Source organism: Ovis canadensis, chromosome 2 (genome assembly GCF_042477335.2).
Source record: "Ovis canadensis isolate MfBH-ARS-UI-01 breed Bighorn chromosome 2, ARS-UI_OviCan_v2, whole genome shotgun sequence".
Classification (NCBI taxonomy): Eukaryota; Metazoa; Chordata; class Mammalia; order Artiodactyla; family Bovidae; genus Ovis; species Ovis canadensis.
This window is the reverse complement of record NC_091246.1, coordinates 150218690-150240945: the sequence shown is the minus strand read 5'-3', so window position 1 is coordinate 150240945 and position 22256 is coordinate 150218690. Positions and strand designations below refer to the sequence as shown.

General features: G+C 38.7%; 1 protein-coding gene across 8 annotated transcripts in view; it reads right to left on the bottom strand.

Annotated features, from left to right (window-relative positions):
• COBLL1 (cordon-bleu WH2 repeat protein like 1) overlaps nucleotides 1–22256 on the bottom strand; it is a 167203-nt gene that overhangs the window by 23283 nt on the left and 121664 nt on the right. The gene's annotated exons all lie outside the window — the stretch shown is intronic.

Genomic DNA, 22256 nt, shown 5'->3' with positions numbered 1-22256 from the left:
GTGCTGAGGCTGCCATGAAATCACAAAAGTATGGAGTTCAGAGGGCTTCCAGGTTGATACACATGGAGCTGCTGGGAGAGTGCAATACCTGGATAGGTCATTGCAAGCTCCATGCCTCTTCCCACATACCTTGTCCTATATGTCTCTTCCATCTGCATGTTCACCTATATCCTCTACCATATCCCTTAAAAACAGGTAAATATAGGCAAGTGTTTCCCTGAATTCTGTGAGCTGTTCTAGCAGATTAATTAAACCTGAGAAGGGGTCGAAGAAAACTCTGGTTTATAGCAAGTCGGTCAGAAGTATAGGTAACAACTTGGACTTGGGAATGGTATCTGAAGTTCAAGAAGAGGGTCACTGGAACCTATGATCAACAGCTGGTTGGTTAGGGCTTCTGACTGGTATCAGAAGTGTGTATGGGAAGGGAGGGCAGTCTTGTGGGACGGAGCCCTTATCCTAAGGAATCATGCTGTCTCTGGGTAGGTGGGTCAGAATTGAGTTGAATGCTGGTGTCTAAAAATTGCTTGGTGGTGTGGGGGAAAACCTCCACACGTCTGGTGACCAGAAGTGAAATGTTTTGTGTGAGTAGCAAAGAAGACTCAGGGAAGAAACACATAGTAGGAAAGAACTGGGTTTTCCCTACATTGGTAGAAAACTGTTTTTACTTTATACTATGCAAGTCATCAATGACCTCCTCCCTGACTAAACCAGAGGTTACTTCTTCATTTCAGTTCAGTCGCTCAGTCATGTCCGACTCATTGCGAACCCATGAATCGCAGCATGTCAGGCCCCCCTGTCCATCACCAACTCCCGGAGTTTACCCAAACTCATGTCCGTCAAGTCGGTAATGCCATCCAGCCATCTCATCCTCTGTCATCCCCTTCTCCTCCTGCCCGCAATCCCTCCCAGCATCAGGGTCTTTTCCAATGAGGCAACTCTTCCTATGAGCTCACTTACTGGACATATTAGCAGCATTACATAGCTGACCATCCTCTAAAGTCTTTTTCTTATATCCAGGATACTATATCCTTATTCTGCATACATCTGAACTTTCTATTTCTGTGTGGGTCCTTTTCATCTAGTCCTTGGACATATTCTCTTTAATATCTATGCTCACTCTTAGTAATCTCCACTATCTCTAGGTTTTCTGTATTATTTGTATTATTTACAGGTCTTGGACCTTGTATATACATTTTCCGTATTTATTTATATAAATATTTATATTATTTTCTGTATTATTTATATGTTGGTGATTCCAAACTATGTCTCCATTCCTGGACCTCTGTCTGATCTTCACTTAGTATCAAAGCTCATTTCAAACTCAGCATGTCTAAAAACTAAGATCCTGATAATCCCTCCTTTCATCTCCCCCATTAAAAATAATCCTGTTCTCACAGTCTTCCCTGTTTCAATAAAAAGCAAGTCATTCTTCCATTTGTTTAGGCCAGAACTTGTGGAGTCATGCTTCCTTATCCCCTCTCACACTGCACATCACGTCCATCCTGTTGGCTCAGCCAGTTTGACTGCTGCCACAGAGTCTGAGTCACCACCAAGAACCTTCTACCTGGACTGCTTCTTCCACACTGCTTCCCTATTGTCCTTCTGCAACATAGCAGTGAAGGCACCTGTTAAGACAAAAATCAAGGGGCTTCCCTGGAGGCTCAGTGGTAAAGAATCTGCCTGGTCAAATCAGGAGACACCAGTTCAATCCCAGATCTGGGAAGATCCCACATGCCAGGTAACAGCTAAGCCTGTGTGCCACAACTACTGAAGCAGCGCTCTAGAGCCCATGAGCTGCAACTCCTGAACCCATGTGCCACACGCCTAGAGCCCCTGCTCTGAAATAAGAGAAACCACTGCAATGAGAAGCCCACACTCAGCCCAACTGGAAAGGCCCATATGCAGCAACTGAAGACCCAGCAAAGCCATAAATAAATCTTACAAAAAAAAATCAGGTGAAAGCACTTTGTTCAAAACCCCCTAATAATTTCCCAAGTGATACAGAAAAGCCAAAGTCCTTGTAATGACTTCTAAGGTTATCAATGACCCAGCACCTAGATCTTTCTGACCTCCTCCTCCAAGTGTGGAGCAGACTGAGCCACACTGGCCTTCGCACTGCTCCTCGAATGTGCCAGAAGGAGTGTTCCCACCTTAGGATGGTTGCCCTTGCTGTTCCCTATCCCTGGAATGCTCTTTTTTGTAACTTACCATCTTATCCTTTCATATTCTTCAGGTCATTTCTCAAGTATCACTTCTCAGTGAGCTCCTCCTTGATTCCCTCCCCCTACCCACCCACCCACCCACCCACACACACACACATACTCTCTCTCTCCTCCTGTCTCTCTTCCTAGCTTGATTTATGTGCTTGTGTGCTTGTGCTAAGTCGATTCAGTCGTGTCTGACTCTTTGCAACCCTATGAACCATACCCTGCCGGGCTCCTCTGTCCATGGGATTCCCCAGGCAAGAAAACTATGGTGGGTTGCCATTTCCTACTCCAGGGGGTCTTCCCAACTCAGGGATTGAACCCACATCTCTTGCATATTCTGCATTGGCAGGTGGGTTCTCTACCACTAGTGCCACCTGGGATATTTACTCTCAGTGTTTAATCTTTCTCTAACAGACTATAGGACTGGCCTGTTTACCTTGTCTATTGTTGCTTCCACCGGTTTGACTCTTAGATTAAGGATGTTTTTTTCCTGTTTTGCTCACTGCTGTATCTCCAGAACAATGTCTGGTTCATAGAAGTTTCTCGATAAATATTTGTTGAATGAATGAGAGAAATGAACCAAAAATTGCCTTCTTCATTTGTAAATAAAGGCTCTTGATAAACTTGGAGAGTCTGTAAAGCTTAGGCCATTCCAGTCTTATGAGAGAAGGTAAGTACAGCTAAGGAAAGCAGTCTGTTTCATAAGATGTTTATTAGTATGTTTTGCTACACACCACAAAAAGTTCAGCAAATTTACTCTTTTGAAATATTGTCATATTTCTGTCAGGGAAGGAAGAAAGCCTGCCCTCCCAGAGAAAATTTTGAGTCAGCTGTTGTCACTGCTTGCTCTGTTAGGTACCAAAGTGGAAGGCAGATCATCTCACAGGGACAGAAGCAGAGTCCACAGTGGCAGGTGCTTGGCGGAACACACCTCTCACTAAGGTTAAGTCATCTTAACAAGGGGTCAGACAGGGTGGCACCAGGCTGACCTTATCAGTAACTGAAACATTAGACTTCTGTACCAGTTGATAAATAGCTGCAACCATTAATCTCTCCTCTCATTACTCTGGTCCCTTCTACAGAACACTTTAGACGTCTCCAAAATCCAGCATGAAATGAGTTAAAGCCTGCCACCCAAACCCAGATTTTGATTCTGAGTCACTAAAGCCAATTCTGATTAAATCAGAGGGTCATCGCCCCCCCCCCCCGCCCCCAAACACACCTCAACTGGATGGGCATATGGGTGGCTCCTCACCCATATGCTGCTTGGACCTTTAAATAATTAGGAGAAAGGCCCTTGATGATAAGAGATGAGAAAGGAACATAGTGATGAATCAGCAGTATTTAAATATCATTTTGAGTAGAACATAAAGTTTAAATAAAAACCTTATGATGATGTGTCTGTGTTTGGAAATGTTCACTTGCCATCTTATAAAAGTAACAAATTTAGGGATGGTTAGGAAGAAGGCCAAAAATTCTCCTAAAACAATGCGGCACTTCACTTTTTGAAACATTGATCTAAAATATCAAAAGCAGTAAAAATGTCATTTTATTTCTTGATGAGATTACTTCTGTAAAGCCCTATTCAAGTATGCCTCATTCCTATCACAGACCCAGTTTACCAGTAGAAACACAGTAGGTGATCAGGAAGTAATTGGTGAATGCATGAAGCCATGGCTGCATCTGGTCCTCCTAATTCTATGCTGACACCATGTTTCCCATCTCTGGACTGATTGCTTTCATGTCGTCTGAAAACAACTTGTGTTCCCCTTCAGGTCAAGTTCCCAGCCACAGTCATTTATTGGTCTTTTCTATGACCTGACAAAAGCAGTCACAACATGAATTTCTCAGACAACTATATCTGTTTAAGAGTTAGAGCTCTTAAAATTTGATTATAATATAATAAAGCAGATAGCACAGAAATTTTAAAAAGGGAGAAATGTATATACAGAGATTCACAAATTTATATGGACATAATAACACAAAGACAGAGTAAAAATAAACTCATGTATTTCATTTATCATCCTAGAGGTCTTCAAATAAGCTAACTTTTTTTTTTTTGTACAGGATATTTATATTTCTATGGATAAATAATTTAAAATTTGTCAAAATATACATATTTCAGCATCACAAATGTTAAACTATTTTTAATAGCATTTGTGAAGACAGTTGAGGGAACGCATGTTAGAAGGGCAAAGCCATGAATGTCTTGTGGGGAGCACATGTTTTATAACCCTATTCTGTAAGATTTACCCCCTTCCTCTATTGTATGGATGTGTAATGAAAGCAAATTGACTTGTGTTTCGAGACTAGCACATGGGTCATACAGACTTAAGAACAAAGACATTTGAAGAGAACATAATCATCACTGCGTGTGACCAGGTCAACTTATGTTAACTATATCACTAGATTCCATGCTATAATTAATGATAAGAGCTTACTAAATTGATGTTAAAAATGCAAACTTAACAAATGGTGTAAGATGGGCCAGGCAGGATTTTTTAAGGACTAAGAATGATGAGTTTAAAAAATAAGCCTCATTTAGTGACGGGAATATTTCTTTCGTTCTGAGATATGAATGATACTAGCATTCAAAGAATAGCTTAATATACATTTTTTGTTGTCCTATAAGAGAGAGCCACAAGAGTTTTTAAATTTGTGTGTGTGTGTGTTTAGAGGCTATTAGAAAAGAATTTTAATCAGCTAAGCTGCAGCCAAGAGAAAATCAAACTTGGACTTATTCCATGTTAATTAAAATATCGCTATTAAGATTAAAATGAAGGAACCCCTGGATCCTAGAGGAAAACATTTCTCTTGGGTAAAAACCTACAGAAAAAGAAAGGGCATTTAAGGTAGAAGATCTAGGTATTTCTAAATAGACTGTAGCCAAGAAAACTGGCATGTACCTTGGGATGCCTGTAGAATAACAGATCTAGTACACAAGCTTTCTAAAAAGTAGACAGACTAAACTAATGCAGTTATTTAAGTAAACACATCATGAGTTCCTATATAAAATATTAAAGAAATAAAAAAGGGTGAGGAAGGGCATTGTGTATTCTTAAGCCCCATTTTGTTCTGTGCGCTTCAGGAATATGCTCCTTAATCGACTCCCAGTAGTTCTACTGTTTTCTTTCATCAGGGTTGAGCTACCCAGGATGTTGAGTGTGAATCTGTTTAATTGGAGAGAAGTTTACAGAGGTTTTGCAAGCTGGAAGAGAGGCAATGTAATGGTTACCAAACACAGGAGCTTTGGAGTCAATGCCAGGGCTTGCACCAGGAGAGCATAGCATTTACTGTCCCTGCAACCTTCTGCCTCCTCCTCCACAAAGTGGGAAAAGTAACAGTACCTGCTTCGCTGGGGCTGGATGCTCATGTGACATGACCTGTGTCAGGCACTGAGGGCTAGTACAGTGCTAGTACTGCTCCACAAATAGTAGCTCATGTTACGACACGTAATTTGTCTATTTTCAAGTACGTGAAAGTGTAAATAAGCAAATGACAGTTGTAATTAGGGGTTAGAGTAAAAAGTATAGGTAAAAGGAGGTCTTTAAGAATGGTGCTTTCTTCAGTGCTGGGGGTGGTGGGAGTCCTACTAGAGACAGTCTCAGTTATAATCAACCTCAAACAGCTGCAGGAACTTGTGCTTAGCCCACTGCACAAACCAGTTCCACTGTGTGTAGAACGCCACCTTAAGTCACTTCAGGCAGCTTCATCATACCTTCTGCTGCTGCTAAGTCACTTCAGTCATGTCCGACTCTGTGTGACCCCACAGATGGCAGCCCACCAGCTCTCCCGTCCCTGAGATTCTCCAGGCAAGAACACTGGAGTGGGTTGCCATTTCCTTCTCCAGTGCGTGAAAGTGAAAAGTGAAAGGGAAGTTGCTTAGTCGTGTCCAACCCTTAACGACTCCATGGACTGCAGCCCACCAGGCTCCTCCATCCCATGGGATTTTCCAGGCAAGAGTACTGGAGTGGGGTGCCATTGCCTTCTCCGCATCATACTTTCATCATACATTAAAGGAGTTTAATAAAAGCTAAATGTGTAATACTAGTTTGTTAAATCTTAGTGAGGGGGTATATTAAAGTATATAAATCTGCAATATTTCATACATTTAGTGCAAACATTTAAAATAAAAGAACTGCTTAGAACTGTCTTTAGTTTTTACCAGCTAGCCAAGGTACATTTCCTTTGTTCAAATTATGATGGAAATTTTTAAAAGGAGTTGCTGCTGCTGTTAAGTCGCTTCAGTCGTGTCCAACTCTGTGTGACCCCATAGACGGCAGCCCACCAGGCTCCCCCGTCCCTGGGATTCTCCAGGCAAGAACACTGGAGTGGGTTGCCATTTCCTTCTCCAGTGCATGAAAGTGAAAAATGAAAGTGAAGTTGCTCAGTTATATCTGACTTTTCGTGACCCCATGGACTGTAGCCCACCAGGCTCCTCCGTCCATGAGATTTTCCAGGCAAGAGTACTGGAGTGGGTTGCCATTTCCTTCTCCAAAAGGAGTTGAGATCATATTAAAGTCCAGGGGATTTACAAAACAAGAAAACAGAGAGGTTTCTTCTTACTATGGGAAAAATGCTTTGGTTAATGGTTAATGATTAGAAATCTCCAATTATTTATTTTAGTTAGACTCACTAAGTCTGCCTGCCTTCAGCAAAAACTACACCTCTAACAGTAACATACATCACTGAATTAATTCACTAATGAAAGTGACAAGGTCAAGCTGAAAACCATGCCAGATAGTTAACCCCTCATAATTCACATCCAGATCAGAATTCACTGGTTTAAAATAAAAGTAAATTTAGCTGAAGAAAACAGGGTTAAATGGCATTCAATAGATTTACTTAGTACTAGAACTATAGTAGTTATTAAATTACTTATTAATCACAGTTGAATTACCTGATGTGGATCATTGAAATCAATATATCCTGGTTAAAAGAGAAGAATACAATTAGGGAAATAAAAAGACTAAATCAAAGGATGGAAATACAGTGATTCAACTTCAATGACATTGTTAAGTGTTTCTAGTAGAAGCTTTTGGATTTTAGTTTGTTTATAATACGATTTTCCATGTAAGGTGGGGTTGGGTTAGAGAGAACTTAAGCAATCTCTTAAAACTGTCTTAAAACTCATATAATTTTCTTTTCTTCTTTAGGCACAGATTCCCATTATCCTTCTCCAATTTGGACACTCTCAATAAATGCTGTAAAATATTATAATACCTTATAATTGACATTAGGTTTTCTTCATTTACTATGGATTAATCATTTCTATCCTAATGACTAAATTTCCATTTAACTGAAGGTCATGCTTTAACTTTTTTTTTTAAGCCAGAACCACTTTCAGGACCTTAGTTTGCTGACCAACAACTGAACCCTGCAGTGAAAACATGGAGTCCTAACCCCTGGACCGCCAGGGAATTCCTAACTCTTAACTCTTGATAGAATTCTAAAATACTTTGACAACTTAAACAACAAATCAATTTTCTTAAACTTTAAACATAACTATTATACCAGAGTGAATGTAATATAGAAGTATAAGATGTTCTATTGAATTTCAAAATACGCAAAGCTCTGAAGGTAGGTTTTACTTATTACAAAGAAATTGGTTTTATTATTGATTTGATCATAAAGTTAGCACAGTCTCCCATGAGATTCAAACAGTGCATATGTTGACGAGGAAAAAAACAAAAGAAACATCACTGTAAATCTCAGTAAATACAGGTTACCTCCTAGAAATTTTGTTGTCCAACCTTTACCTTATACCTGCATACACTCAGGCAGACAAATGCACACAAGCTTTGACTTGTACTGGATGAAAGCATACATGCCAGTTTCTTATATGACGATTTTTCACACAGCATGCTACGTTTGGTGGGTCTAGAGCAAGTTTACTTTGCTTCTTTGAATCCTGCCTTTTCTATACCCTTTTCCCCCTTGGGCAGCACTTTGTCAAGACTCCTAAACACTTAGAACTTATATGGTCTATTTTTTTATTCTCTCTGTAATCCTGTTTTAAGATCCTTCATTGATAGCACTGAAAGTCTAAGCTTGCTTTAGTCAACTTACATTTTAAAAAGTCATATCAGTGAAGGAGTATAAGAAATAGGGGTGATATTCCAGGTATCAGACAATGATAGTTAGGGAAAGGAGAAATAGGGAAGCAGTCTCAGAGCCTGGAGCTCTCAAATCCACATATATAAGCAGGCATCCATTCTGCTAATTTTAACAGTATTTCTATCAATCCCCTGAAATAAATTCTACAAGAGGTAGCAATGAGATTAGAGCTGATCCACTTACAGGTGTCTAAATGACTACCACCACCTTTCACTTGTGCCTTTTAGAGTTACTAACAAGTTAAATCTCTTCAGAGGATTCTGAGTGGCCAAGCCTACCAAAGCACTTGTCTTAGAATCATCTAGTTTTTAACTCACTGTTCAGTTCAGTTCCATTGCTCAGTCTTGTCCAACTCTTTGTGACCCCATGGACTACAGCATGACAGGTCTCCCTGTCCATCGCCAACTCCCATCCCCAAACTCATGTCCATTGAGTCGGTGATGCCATTCAACCATCTCATCCTCTGTCGTCCCCTTTTCCTCCCATCTTCAATCTTTCAGCATCAGGGTCTTTTCAAATGAGTCAGTTCTTTGTATCAGGTGGCCAAAGTATTGGAGTTTCAGTTTCAGCATGAGTCCTTCCAATGAATATTCAAGACTAATTGCCTTTAGGATGGGCTGGTTTGATCTCCTTGCATTCCAAGGGACTCAAGAGTCTTCTCCAACACCACAGTTCAAAAGCATCAATTTTTTGGCTCAGCTTTCTTTATAGTCCAACTCTCATATCCATACATGACTGCTGGAAAAACCATAGCTTTGACTAGATCGACCTATGTTGGCAAAGCAATTTCTCTGCTTTTTAATTTGCTGAATAGGTTGGTCATAACTGTTCTTCCAAGGAGCAAGCGTCTTTTAATTTCATGGTTGCAATCACCATCTGCAGTGATTTTTGAGCCCAAAAGATAAAGTCTGTCACTGTTTCCTCGTCTTTTTGCCATGTAGTGATGGGAAGTGAAGTGATGGGACCAGATGCCATGATCTTAGTTTTCTGAATGTTGAGTTTTAAGCCAACTTTTTCACTCTTCTCTTTCACTTTCATCATGAGGCTCTTTAGTTTTTCTTTGCTTTCTGCCATAAAGGTGGCGTCATCTGCATATCTGACGTTACTGATTTTTCTCCCAGCAATCTTGATCCCAGCTTGGGCTTTATCCAGCCCAGCGTTTCTCATGATGTACTCCACATATAAGCTAAATAAGCAGGGTGACAATATACAGCCTTGACGTACTCCTTTCCCTATTTGGAACCAGTCTGTTTTTTCATGTCCAGTTCTGGCTGTTGCTTCCTGACCTACATACAGATTTCTTAAGAGGCAGGTCAGGTGGTCTGGTATTCCCAGCTCTTGAAGAGTATTCCACAGTTTGTTGTGATCCACACAGTCAAAGGCTTTGGCATAGTCAATAAAACAGAAGTACATGTTTTTCTGGAACTCTTGCTTTTTCGATGATCTAATAGATGTTGGTAATTTGATCTCTGGTTCCTCTGCCTTTTCTAAATCCAGCTTGAACATCTCGAAGTTCTCAGTTCATATACTGTTGAAGCCTCACTTGGAGAATTTTGAGCATTACTTTACCAGCGTGTGAGATGAGTGCAACTATACAGTAGTTTGAGGATTCTTCTGCATTGCCTTTCTTTGGGATTGGAATGAAAACTGACCTTTTCCAGTCCTGTGGCCACTGCTGAGTTTTCCAAATTTGCTGGCGTAACAGTGGCAAACTCACTGTTAGTCAATGATAATAACATCTGTGTTGTCTGGTTAACAGACTCATTAACCTGAACATAACTTCCTCAAATGTTATTATCTTCAGCCTCTTTTAAGGGATACCCAAAACACATGTGTTGGCTTTTTGTGTTACAATCAAGAGTTCAGGGAGAAAGATCCCAGTTAGCCCATGATTTATTTTGCTATCCTTCTTCAGGGTTCAAAAATCTTTAGATGAGTAATACCAAGACTAGATATCACTGTCCAGTGTAACACTGACCAAACCAAAGACCCCTGCAACAGAGCACTTTCATTTGTTAAAGCCCGATTTTAAATGACAACAACAACTTTCACAGAAAACAATACTATAATACTAGAGTTGAAAAAGACTTTTGGAAATTTTGTTACAAAACCTTTTTCTACAGAGGAGAAACCCAAACCACAACGTTCAATGTCTTGTCCTTCAAGGTAGATGATGATGAAGACAATGAGAAAAATAACCCCAAAACAAAGAAGAATATGAGACCTCTGGCAGATCCAAGAGTCTCTCTCAAGCCAGGCTAGGGTTTCTTCTGCCACAAAATAATTCTTTCCAGCCCTCTCCACACATATCAGAATAAACCTAAAACACAATTTTACAACCTGTGTTACACCTGTTCTTGCAAGGGCTTTACATTTCTGTCCCTCAGGCAATCTGCTTCCATTTTATCAACCCTCCAATACTTTGAGAAAGTATGTACTCAAGTCTTATTAGTGGTAATCCCTTATTTATAACATTTTTTAAATGCCTGAAGATATGGGCCTAAGTAGTATATCTTTAATGAAAAAAGACAAGATGAACCAGGAGAAAGCAGAGATCAGGATCAAGTTGAAAAGAGGACAGTGGTAACTGGTTCTCTGTGGTCATAGTGATCAAGACAGAGGGGTGTCTAGAGGCACAGCAGGAGAATACCCTACAGGTAGCTGAGTTAGGGCCTCTACCAGAGCAAAGGAGCAATCAAGGGGACAAACTAGGACCAACTCAGCTCATCCCAGAAGAGAGTTCAGACTGTATGGCCGGCATTATCCAAGTGACCCCACCTTTTTATTATGGAAGCTCCAGGAAAGGGGCCAGCTTCTCTCCGCCCCAAGAAAAGTTATGACCAACCTAGATAGCATACTGAAAAGCAGAGACATTACTTTGCCAACAAAGGTCCGTCTAGTCAAGGCTATGGTTTTTCCAGTGGTCATGTATGGATGTGAGAGTTGGACTGTGAAGAAGGCTGAGCGCTGAAGAACTGATGCTTTTGAACTGTGGTGTTGGAGAAGACTCTTGAGAGTCCCTTGGACTGCAAGGAGATCCAACCAGTCCATTCTGAAGGAGTTCAGCCCTGGGATTTCTTTGGAAGGAAGGATGCTAAAGCTGAAACTCCAGTACTTTGGCCACCTCATGCGAAGAGGTGACTCATTAGAAAAGACTCTGACACTGAAAGGGATTGGGGGCAGGAGGAGAAGGGGGCAACAGAGGATGAGATGGCTGGATGGCATCACCGACTTGATGGACGTGAGTCTGAGTGAACTCTGGGAGTTGGTGATGGACAGGGAGGCCTGGAGTGCTGTGATTCATGGGGTTGCAAAGAGTCGGACTGAGCGACTGAACTGACTGACTGACCAGAGAAAGGCATGCCTTTAGAACCATGTGGTCCCAAATATCAAGGTGGCAGAAAAGCTAAGAAAGCTTTGTCCTATAAGAACTTGTAAAGGAAGACCCCTAACATTGATTATTTTCTATGATACTTAAAAACTTTGGGCTGTACTTTGCAGCATGCAAGACCTTAGTTCCTCGATCAAAGATTGAACCTGTGCCCCCTGCATGGGAAGGCGGAGTCGTAACCACTGGACCACCAGGGTAGTCCCTCAATGATATTTTATTAACTCAGAATATCAAACTAGATAAGGAAGTGAAATCCCCACTAATTCCACAAATGACCTATTGTTCTTTGAATAGTACTGTTCTTTAAAATTTAGCAACTTTATAATGTGCTTATTTGCATTTAGGTCAGAGGTAAAGCTGGCAGAAGCTTAAAAAGTAATTGCTCAGAGGAATGTCATGAGCATTAAATGAATAAAGTGATCCTTGTCGGAAATATTAGCAAATGTTATATAAACATTAGTCATTATTTCTGCCCTTGTGTGATTATGACCCTTTCAAGATCTGATGAAAAGTACAATGCAAAGTATGTCTTGTATCTGGGAAAACCTTAAAAAAGCAAGCATATTAAATATTTTATTGTGCTGGTACATTTCTCTACTGAATGAAACAAGTCATATTTTTGGAAGTACAGATAGCTGTATACTGTATATAAGGCTGAAGATGCCATGGCAACCACTGTTCCTAGGCAATTGGAGAATTATATGTGTGGTCCACTTTCTGTATCATAAGTGGAACGTGGAGGTGAAAATCAAATGTTATGAGACAACCTGGAGAAAAAAACTAGAAAGGGGTATATTTCTCAAAATTTATATGCTCTATTACAACAACCTTAATGACTCTGCATAAAATGACTAGATTAAACTCATTAAGTGAAGCAAGACCAAATATATGCTTGCACATTTCATAACCGTATGACAATCTCTCATCTGTTTGTAAAGCATGATAAATATTAAAAGATGAAATTGGGTAAAAGATGAAAAATGTCAAGTATTTAAAAAAAAAACAAATCAGCTGTTAAAAAACTAACACTCTAGGTATTATATTTCAGTTGCATAAGACTATATGGCAAAGAATTTCAGTTTCTCAACATTTGAGTGTTTGTCTGCAGCAGAAAGCAAAATGAGACCAAGTGAAATGCCCAGTCAAAAGCATTCCTTGTTATGTTTCCAGCCAAAAGTCAATATCCTAAAGAAAATGAGATGTCACGCAAGTAGCAGTAAAAAGCAGTTTTCTGTTGTATACACACACATCCAAGCAGCAAAGTCACACCAAATGTATGAAGAATTCTCCAAAAGATTCTTTGGATTCTATGGGTCAAGATTACTACAGCTTCTGTCCAACTCTCCTTCCACTTCTTCAAATGTAAAATAAGCATAAAAGGTTAACTTATCAATAATACTAGGATGTCCTTTGGCCGCTGATTTCATTAAATGTGCTCTTCAGAGATACTTGGTCAGTAGACATGGGTCAGAAACTAGATTTCTGAACTTAGTTTCAGTCCCAGAACTCTAAGTCACTTTTAAGTCAATATCACTGCATTTCTGACTTCTGTCATGTATGAAGTCAAGGACAACCTTATTTTAAAAATTATACGTATTTTATGCAGTGATACATGTGATCTAGTCCATGAAATGACAGCATGGGCCAGCTCCTACATATGTTGTTGCACAAATGGCATTTCACATCTTCAGGCAGAATCATATTCAAAAATTGCTTTAAAAGAACCAAGTAAAACTGCCAGAAAATTTCTAATTGGATAGTTTTCTCTTCCAAATGAACATTTCCATAGAAAACAAGGTATTTCACCTTTACAAGGAAAATGACACTGTAGAAGTGCCAGCAAACTGTGTAGTCTTTTAAAATATATGCTTTAGATGGATAGAAAGAATTTTAGATGCAGAAATGTTCCCCCAAAAGGTTAGGATAAATTATTTTACTAACTAGGATCATCATTGAGTTCTCTTTGGAAACTGCACGCCTGGTTGCCAAAATTAGCTCAGAAAATCAACAGCCTTTGATGTGAATATTTTCAGTTGATGCTCCAAAATCACTATCCAAATACCTTAATTTGCCAGTACTGAGAAATGCCTTAGAGGAATGAGGCAAATTATTAAATATAGACTGCCAAAAAGTATAAAATAGGTGTGGTTAGCAACATTTTTTCCAGGCTACAGATAGACTGACTTATCTCTAAGCCTAAGGCAAATAGAATATCAGTGATTACTAAAGAACATTAAAATAAAAACTCAAAATGAATAAAACTGTGCTAACTATAAATCACTTTCTCACACATTACTGTTATTTCTCTCTCTAGCTCTGTTTCCTGATAGTTCACCCACAAGAGATAAGCATTTGCTATTTCTAATATAATGTAACTATTTCCAATATTCTCTTTCTGCTTTATTCAAAGGATGCTTTGGGGAATAAGACTGGAAAAATCAGAATGCTATAGTTCTGTTAAACAGCGCACCCTTGTGGTTTATTTTACCACCTAAACATTAAAAATCATAGGACGAGGATGTATCCAAAATTTTCACCGACTTGGAAATTATTTTGTCGTTTATTTTTTTCCAGTAATCTTTCCCAGCTTGGTATTACTTTTAGGCTTTTAGGCAGTAAAAATAGTGCCTTTTTAAAATTTCAAATTCTAAACTAAATTGTTACAATGGATATAAAATGTCTGCAGTGATTATGACTATATGCTTTGCTGAATCTCCTGAATCTTTTCATCTGATGCTATACAAAAATTTCAATTCAAGAGTGAATTTCGTTTCTATGCATTATGCAATGCACACTAACTACATTTTAGTTGTTGGTCCTTAAGCTTTTAACACAACCTTGCCAAAATTCTGGCTTTGTAAAAGCTTAGGAAAAATATTGCCAAGAATTATTTGAGCCAATTACTATTAAAAAGTAAATGTAAGCAATGTTTAAGTTATCCAAGTACTTCTTAAAATTTACCAGATCTACCCATGGAATACTAGAATTTTATTTGACATTTTCATTGTATATCCCATACCTGATCGTGTGAAACCGTGGTTAAAAGTTTACGTATCAATTCTCTAACACCTACTGTGTTACAGAATTTCTCTGGGTAACACAAATCCCATCCTCTGGTTGGGAATTTAAAAAGGGAGAATTTAACAATGTTATAAGCTTTAAACAATAAAACAATGTTTATCTTTAGAGGATGGGGTGTCTATCCCATAACATGTTATATCCATCAATAGAATATTATGCAACCTTAAAAAGGGAAGCCTTTTATGTATTGATAAGGATATCTAAAATATATCATTCAGTACCAAAAAGTGAGGTATAACATAATACATGTAGCATATGACTGGCTGAGAAATTAAAAACATATGTAGGTTGAATACTGACTTGAATATATATACATATAGTCAGGCTGGAAGAATACACAAAAGTGTAATTGGTTGCCTTTAGGCATAAAAATTTGGCTGGCAGCAGGGTTGGAATGGAGAATTTTCACTGTATTTTCCTTTTCATCTTTAGAAATATATATCATAGGATATATGATACTACCTAAACATATATATAAATTAAAATGAAACATAAAAACACAAGAGACACAAATTCAGAGAGAGTAAGATCATCTCATGTTGGAATCTTTAAAAAATTGTCCATGAAGCAGGTAAAGGAAAGTTATAATTTGAATGAGCGAGGAGGAATCAAGATGAAGCTGGGGGAATTACTCTATTCTAAAAGCATAGGAAACATGGTTTTTGCACAAGTGATGTCAAATCTTCTGGTTAGAGTTAGAAGTATACTGAAAATGATGAGGAGTTAACATTAAAAACAAACAAACAAACAAACTTGTGCTTTTGTACAGCAACAGAAACCACCAACAAATGAAAAGGCAACCTGCAGAAAGGGAATATTTGCAAATCATGTATCTGGTAAGGGGCTAATATCCAAAATATATAAAAAACTCATACAACTTGATAGCCTAACAAATGCAATTTTAAAAATGGGCAGAGGAACTGAATATTTTTACAAAGATTTACAGATGGTCAATCAGTATTAGAAATGGTATTTAACATCATTAATCATCAGGGAAGTGCAAATCAAAATTACAGTAAGATACCATGTCATACTTGTTAGAATGGCTATCATCAAGACTATAAACGATGTGTGCTGACACAAATGTTAAGAAAAGAGAATCCTTGTGCACTCTTGGTAGGAGCATAAATTGGTGCAGTCACTATGGAAAACAGTTTGGAGGTCAGTGAAATAATTAAAAATAGAAACTACCGTATGATCCAGCAATTGCACTTCTGCATATGTATTCAAAGGGAACAAAAATAGGATATTAAAGAGCTACCTACACTCCCATGTCACCATAGCCAAGACACAGAAGCACCCTAAGTGTCCATGTATGGATAAATGGACAAAGAAGATGTGATATGTTAAATATGTATATGTGTGTGTATCATATATATATATATCATATATATATATATGATACACACACATATGCACACACACAGGAATATTATTCAGCCATGAGAAAGAAGGAAATCCTGCCATTTGTAACAACATAGATGGACCTTCAGGGCATTACAGTAAATGAAATAAGCCAAAGACTGCCAAATATTGCATGGTTTCATTTACATGTGGAATCTAAAAATCAAACTCAAGAGTAGAAGAGGTTACCTGGGGCTGGGGAATGGGGGAATAGAGAGAAATTGATAAAAGAGGACAAACTTTCAATTAGCAGATGAATAAGATCTGAGGCTCTAATGGAAACCTAATGACTATGGTTGACAACACTGTATTATATAATGGAAATTTGCTAAAATAGAACTTAAATGTTCATACCAAAAAAAAACCCAATAATATGTGAAGTGATGGACATGTTAATTAAATAGATAGAATTCTTTCACAATGTATTCAAATTGCCACAATGTATTTAAATAGCTTACAATTTTATTTGTCAATTATACTTCAAAATAACTAGAAAGAGAGGAGGGGAGATGTGTGTCGGGCCTTTCACACCCACCACACTGTGTAGAGGGCCTTAAATGCCGGGAAAATAACAGCCATCTATAACAGCCATCTTCAGTTCAAAGTTTCTGAACTGAAAAGTGACAATTATAAAATATAAATGTGGCAGCTTGCCATATCCTTCATATTGTGAAGACGAAAAGGGGCAAGACAAGCTAAGTACTGACCTTCTCCTTACATTCCTGCCCCTGGACTTCCCTGAGGCATGGCTTTAGCAGAGGGGATACAAGAAAGGGACAAGGAGACACTGTAAAGAGAAAGTGAATAAGTGGATGTGGAAAGAAAAAGAAAGAACATCAGAGGTCATCCTGAGCTTTTCAAATTGGGAAAAATAAGTGAGATTGATTTTACATACATTGATCTCTAGATGATCGACGCCCAAATCAGATTGATTATGTTCTTTGCAGCTGAAGAATTATATTCTTTGCAGCTCTAAACAGTCAGCAAAAACAAGACCAGGAGCAGACGGTGGCTCAGATCATCAGCTCCTTATTGCAAAATTCAGGCTCAAACTGAATCAAGTAGGGAAAACCACTAGGCCACTCAGGTATGACCTAAATCAAATCTCTTATAAGTGGAGGTGACTAACAGATTCAAGGAACTCGATCTGGTAGACAGAGTGCCTGAAGAATTATGGATGGAGGTTCCTAACATTGTACAGAAGGTGATGACCAAGACCATCCCCAAGAAAAAGAAATGTAAGAAGGCAAAATGGTTGTCTGAGGAGGCCTTACAAGTAGCTGAGAAAAGAAGAGAAAGAAAAAGCAAAGGAGAAAGAAAAAGAGATACCCAACTGAATGCAGAGTTCCAGAGAATAGCAAGAAGAGATAAGAACGCCTTCATAAGCAAACAGTGCAAAGGAATAGAGGAAAACAATAGAATGGGAAAGACTAGAGATCTCTTTAAGAAAACTGGGGATACCAAGGAAACATTTCATACAAAAATGGGCACAATAAAGGACAGAATCAGCAAGGATCTCAAGGAAGCAGAAGAGATTAAGAAGAGTAGCAAGAATACACAAAAGAACTGTACAAAAAAGGTTTTAATGACCAAGATAAACACAATGGTCTGGTCACTCACCTAGAGTCAGAATCCGGGAGTGTGAAGTCAAGTGGGCCTTAGGGAGCATGGCTACAAACAAAGCTAGTAGAGGTGATGGAATTCCAGTTGAGCTCTTAATCCTAAAAGATGCTGCTGCTAAAGTGCTGCATGCAATGTGTCAGCAAATCTGGAAAATGCATTAGTGGCCACAGGACTGGAAAAGGTCAGTTTTCATTCTAATCCCAAAGAACGTTCAAATTATTGCACAACTGCATTCATTTCACATGCTAGCAAGAGTACGCTCAAAATCTTTCAAGCTAGGCTTCAGCAGTACATGAACTGAGAACTTCCAGATGTACAAGCTGGATTTAGGAACCAGAGATCAAATTGCCAACATCTGCTGGATCACAGAAAAACCAAGGGAATTCCAAAAAACATCTGCTTCAGTGACTGCGCTAAAGCCTTTGATGGTACAGATCACAACAAACTGGAAAATTCTTAAAGAAACAGGAATATCAGACCACCCTACCTGTCGCCTGAGAAACCTGAATACAGGACAAGAAGCAACAGTTAGAACTGGACATGAAACAACAGACTGGTTCAAAGCTGGGAAAGGAATATATAAAGGCTGTATATTGTCAAGCTGCTTATTTAACTTACATGCAGAGTACATCATATGAAATGCCAGGCTGGATGAGGCACAAGCTGGAATCAATACTCCCTGGAGAAATATCAATAGTCTCAGATATGCAGATGATACCACTTTAATGGCAGAAAGTGAAGAGGAACTAAAGAGCCTCTTGATGAAGGTGACAGAGGAGAGTGAAAAAACTGGCTTAAAACTCAACATTAAAAAAATGAAGATCATAGCATCGTGTCTCATCACTTCATGGCAAATAAATGGGGAAAAACTGGAAACAGGGACAGATTTTATTTTCTTGGGCTCCAAAATCACTGCAGTGACTGCAGTCATGAAATTAACAGAAGCTTGCTGCTTGGAAGAAAAGCAATGGCAAACCTAGACGGCATATTTAAAAGCAGAGACATCACTTTGCTGACAAAGGTCTGTATAGTCAAACCTGTGGTTTTTCCAGTAGTCATGTATGGATGTGAGAGTTGGACCATAAAGAAGGCTGAATGCTGAAGAATTGATGCTTTCGAACTGTAGTGCGAGAGAGGACTCTTGAGAGTCCCGTGGACAGCAAGGAGATCAAACCAGTCAATCCTAAAGGAAATCAACCCTGAACATTCATTGGAAGGACTGACGCGGAAGCTCAATACTTTGGCCACCTGATACGAACAGCTGACTCCTTGGAAAAGGCCCTGATGCTGGGAAAGATTGAGGGCAAAAGGAGAAAGGGGTGACAGATGAGATGGTTGGATGGCATTATTGACTCAACAGACATGAGTTTGAGTAAATTCAGGAGATAGTGAAGGACAGGGAAGCCTGGCATACTGCAGTTCATGGGGTCTCAAAGAGCTGGACATGATTTAGCAACTAAACAACAATCAGGCAGTGAGGAGTCAATAAGCAACCATGAGTTCAAACTGCAAGTGGAATGATATTGAGACTGGAATACAAAGCTGATGTATTCGTTTCCTAGACTGCCAGAACAAATGACCATGACTGGGCAGCTTCCACCAACAAAAATGTGTTCTGCTGCAGTCTGAGATCAGGTGTCAGCAGGACCATATCCCTCGGAAGTCAGTGGGGAGAGCCCTTCCTCGCCTCCTCTAGGCTCCTGGTATTCTCTGGCTTGTGGCGAGGTGCCACTGCAATCTCCATCTGTCGTCACACGACCTCGCCTTTGTGCCTTTGTGCCTGAGTCTTCCCTGGTGGCTCAGGGGTAAAGAATCTGCCTGCCAGTGCTGGAGATGTGGATTCCATTCTGGGTTGGAATGATCCCCTGGAGAAGGAAACGGAAACCCACTCCAGTATTCTTGCCTGGAAAATCCCATGTACAGAGGTATCTGGTGGGCTACAGTCCCAGAGGCCGCAAAGAGTTGGACAGGACTGAGCGACTAAACAATGTTCCCCTCTTGCTGTTGTAACACCACCAGTCACTGGATCGGGCCCAACTTAAGTCCAGGACTTTCTCATCTCTAGATCTTCGGCTTGGACTTTTTTGAGGGGGACATTATTCCAAACACTACAGCTGAAAACTCAACAAAGAACAGATGTTTTCTCTGAAAGAGTAAACAGACTAAGATCATGAATTCAGGTACCTCCAAATTTAGAAAATGGATAAAGAACTTGTGATTAAAAAAAAAAGAAGAGAGCTGAGCTATAAGAAGAGAATTAGGGCCACAGAAGAGAGAAAAAATAAGACCAAAGGGTGATCCGTCCCATTGAATATGGCAAAGAAGTTAAGGCAATATGTGGTAAGATGCCTTGGAAGGCATGAACTCAGGAGCATCATGTGTGCATGTCCACACACTCATACACATACTCACACAGAGAACCGCAGCTTCACTGTTAAGAAATTTTTGTAATGAATAAATTTTTTAAAATGACTTTTCAGCTTCTCTAGGGAAAAATAAATAATTCCAGATCCTGCTAAACAATACATCAAAGAACTAACCAGATGTCCAGATCAAAAGAAAAAATAATTAGAAAATTATATAAAAATGTCTAAATTTCCAAAGGCAACAAACTAAAAAAAATTAGCCTTGAACATGGGGGCATCAACTGGTCACAGAACAGAGAGTAAGAATCAAAAGAAATGGTTTTTGGTGAGGTCACTGGTAGTACAGCCTAGAATTTTAAGAAGCTGACTTTTAGAAAGACAATGTAGACCTCTTCAGGCTCCAAACACAAAAGAGGTTTACTGTAATAGATTGGATGAAGTCATCTGGAAAGGTTTGTGAGCAGGGGCTAAGATGTATTTCTATATAAAGGAAAAGACAGACTGGTAACCACTCAAGAGTGTAATAATTTATACTCTTACAGTGCAGTTTTATGGTAATTAAAAATATAAAATGATCCTGAAAGTGCTACCTTTTAAATGACTTGCTATGAAGAAGTGCAAACTAGTTATGGTCATAGAATGAAGTCTCTGACCCTGACATGGGGTCCCTGCTTCTCTCACTCAGTTTCAATCTCTATTTCTTACGCATGCCCAGACTCACCAACAGGCCTCACATTGCTTGCATCTTTCAACAGGGTTCCTCTTGCCTGACCTATACACTCCCACACATTTTTGAAGACTGAACCCAACCACCAAGCATTTGCCCTGGAAAACTCTGTAGTAAATGATTCTATAATTTGAAAAAATAACTATCCTCCTGATGTGTAAGATGAGATTTTATACCACAGCCATTTGACAAGAGAGCCTTACAGAAATAATAAGACAGCTTAATAAATGACTTTCCAAGTAACTACTGAGTTTCAGCATTTTTTAAGTTCATTTCTATCTAATCCAGTTGCTACTTTCTAAAAACACATGGCAGTTTATAAATTACAATTTAAAACTATAGTTAAAATATCTCTAAGATTAAGAAAATACAAAAAAGTTTATTAGTTGAGAAGGGTTAATCTCTTGATTAGTTGAATTCACTAACTTAGTTGAATTCACCCTTAGTTGAATTCACTAACTTTCTAAGGCGGAAACAAAATCCTTCAACTAGACACAAGAAAACTGAGTTTCTCAAACACCTCAAAATAAAATTTGCTCTTAAAGTTACTTAGAACAATTGTCAACTCCAAGCAACAAAATATATGGTCTCATATTCAATCACAGTTACTTAAAACTTCATATATCATATCAATGTATGGCAAAACCAATACAGTATTGTAAAGTAAAATAAAGTAAAAATAAAAATTTTTTAAAAATAAAAATAAATAAATAAAACTTCATATATAATCCACCTGAATAAAGCAAAGAGTGTACAGACATTACAGGCATGAAAAGTTATTTGCAAGTGGATTTCTACAAAATAGTATGTTCCAGGAAAATTGGGGATTAAAGAGAAGTAATAGTGAGGATGTTTGGGGAAAAGGTACACCTAGCAGTGCCTTGAACATCTAAGTATATGATAGTAACTGTAGTATTTTATATATAAAGACTTTTTTATAATAGAGTATACATGTATCAGGCAGACCCCCCTGAGAATCTGAGAGCCAGGTCAAGATCTGACTATATGTAGTTAGAAATCCATGAAAGTAACATAGATTGTGTTGCTGTTAACAAAAAGAAAAAAAGCTGTGTTCAAAAATAAATATTTCCTTTCCTAATACATGCATCAAACAAGAACCTCCAGCTGGGCCTTAATAAACCAGGACTTTACGGTTTACAGATGATATATTTGCTTGCATATAAAAGCTACTTAAAATAGACATTTTATTCTTTACTGCATTTCAGAACTGTACACAGGGACTCTCTTCATGGTTCCAACGCTGCTAGTAACTAGTTATTCATCTAATTACACATGAGTAAATGTTACTATTAGCAGCCTATGTGGAAAAGGACAAGCTA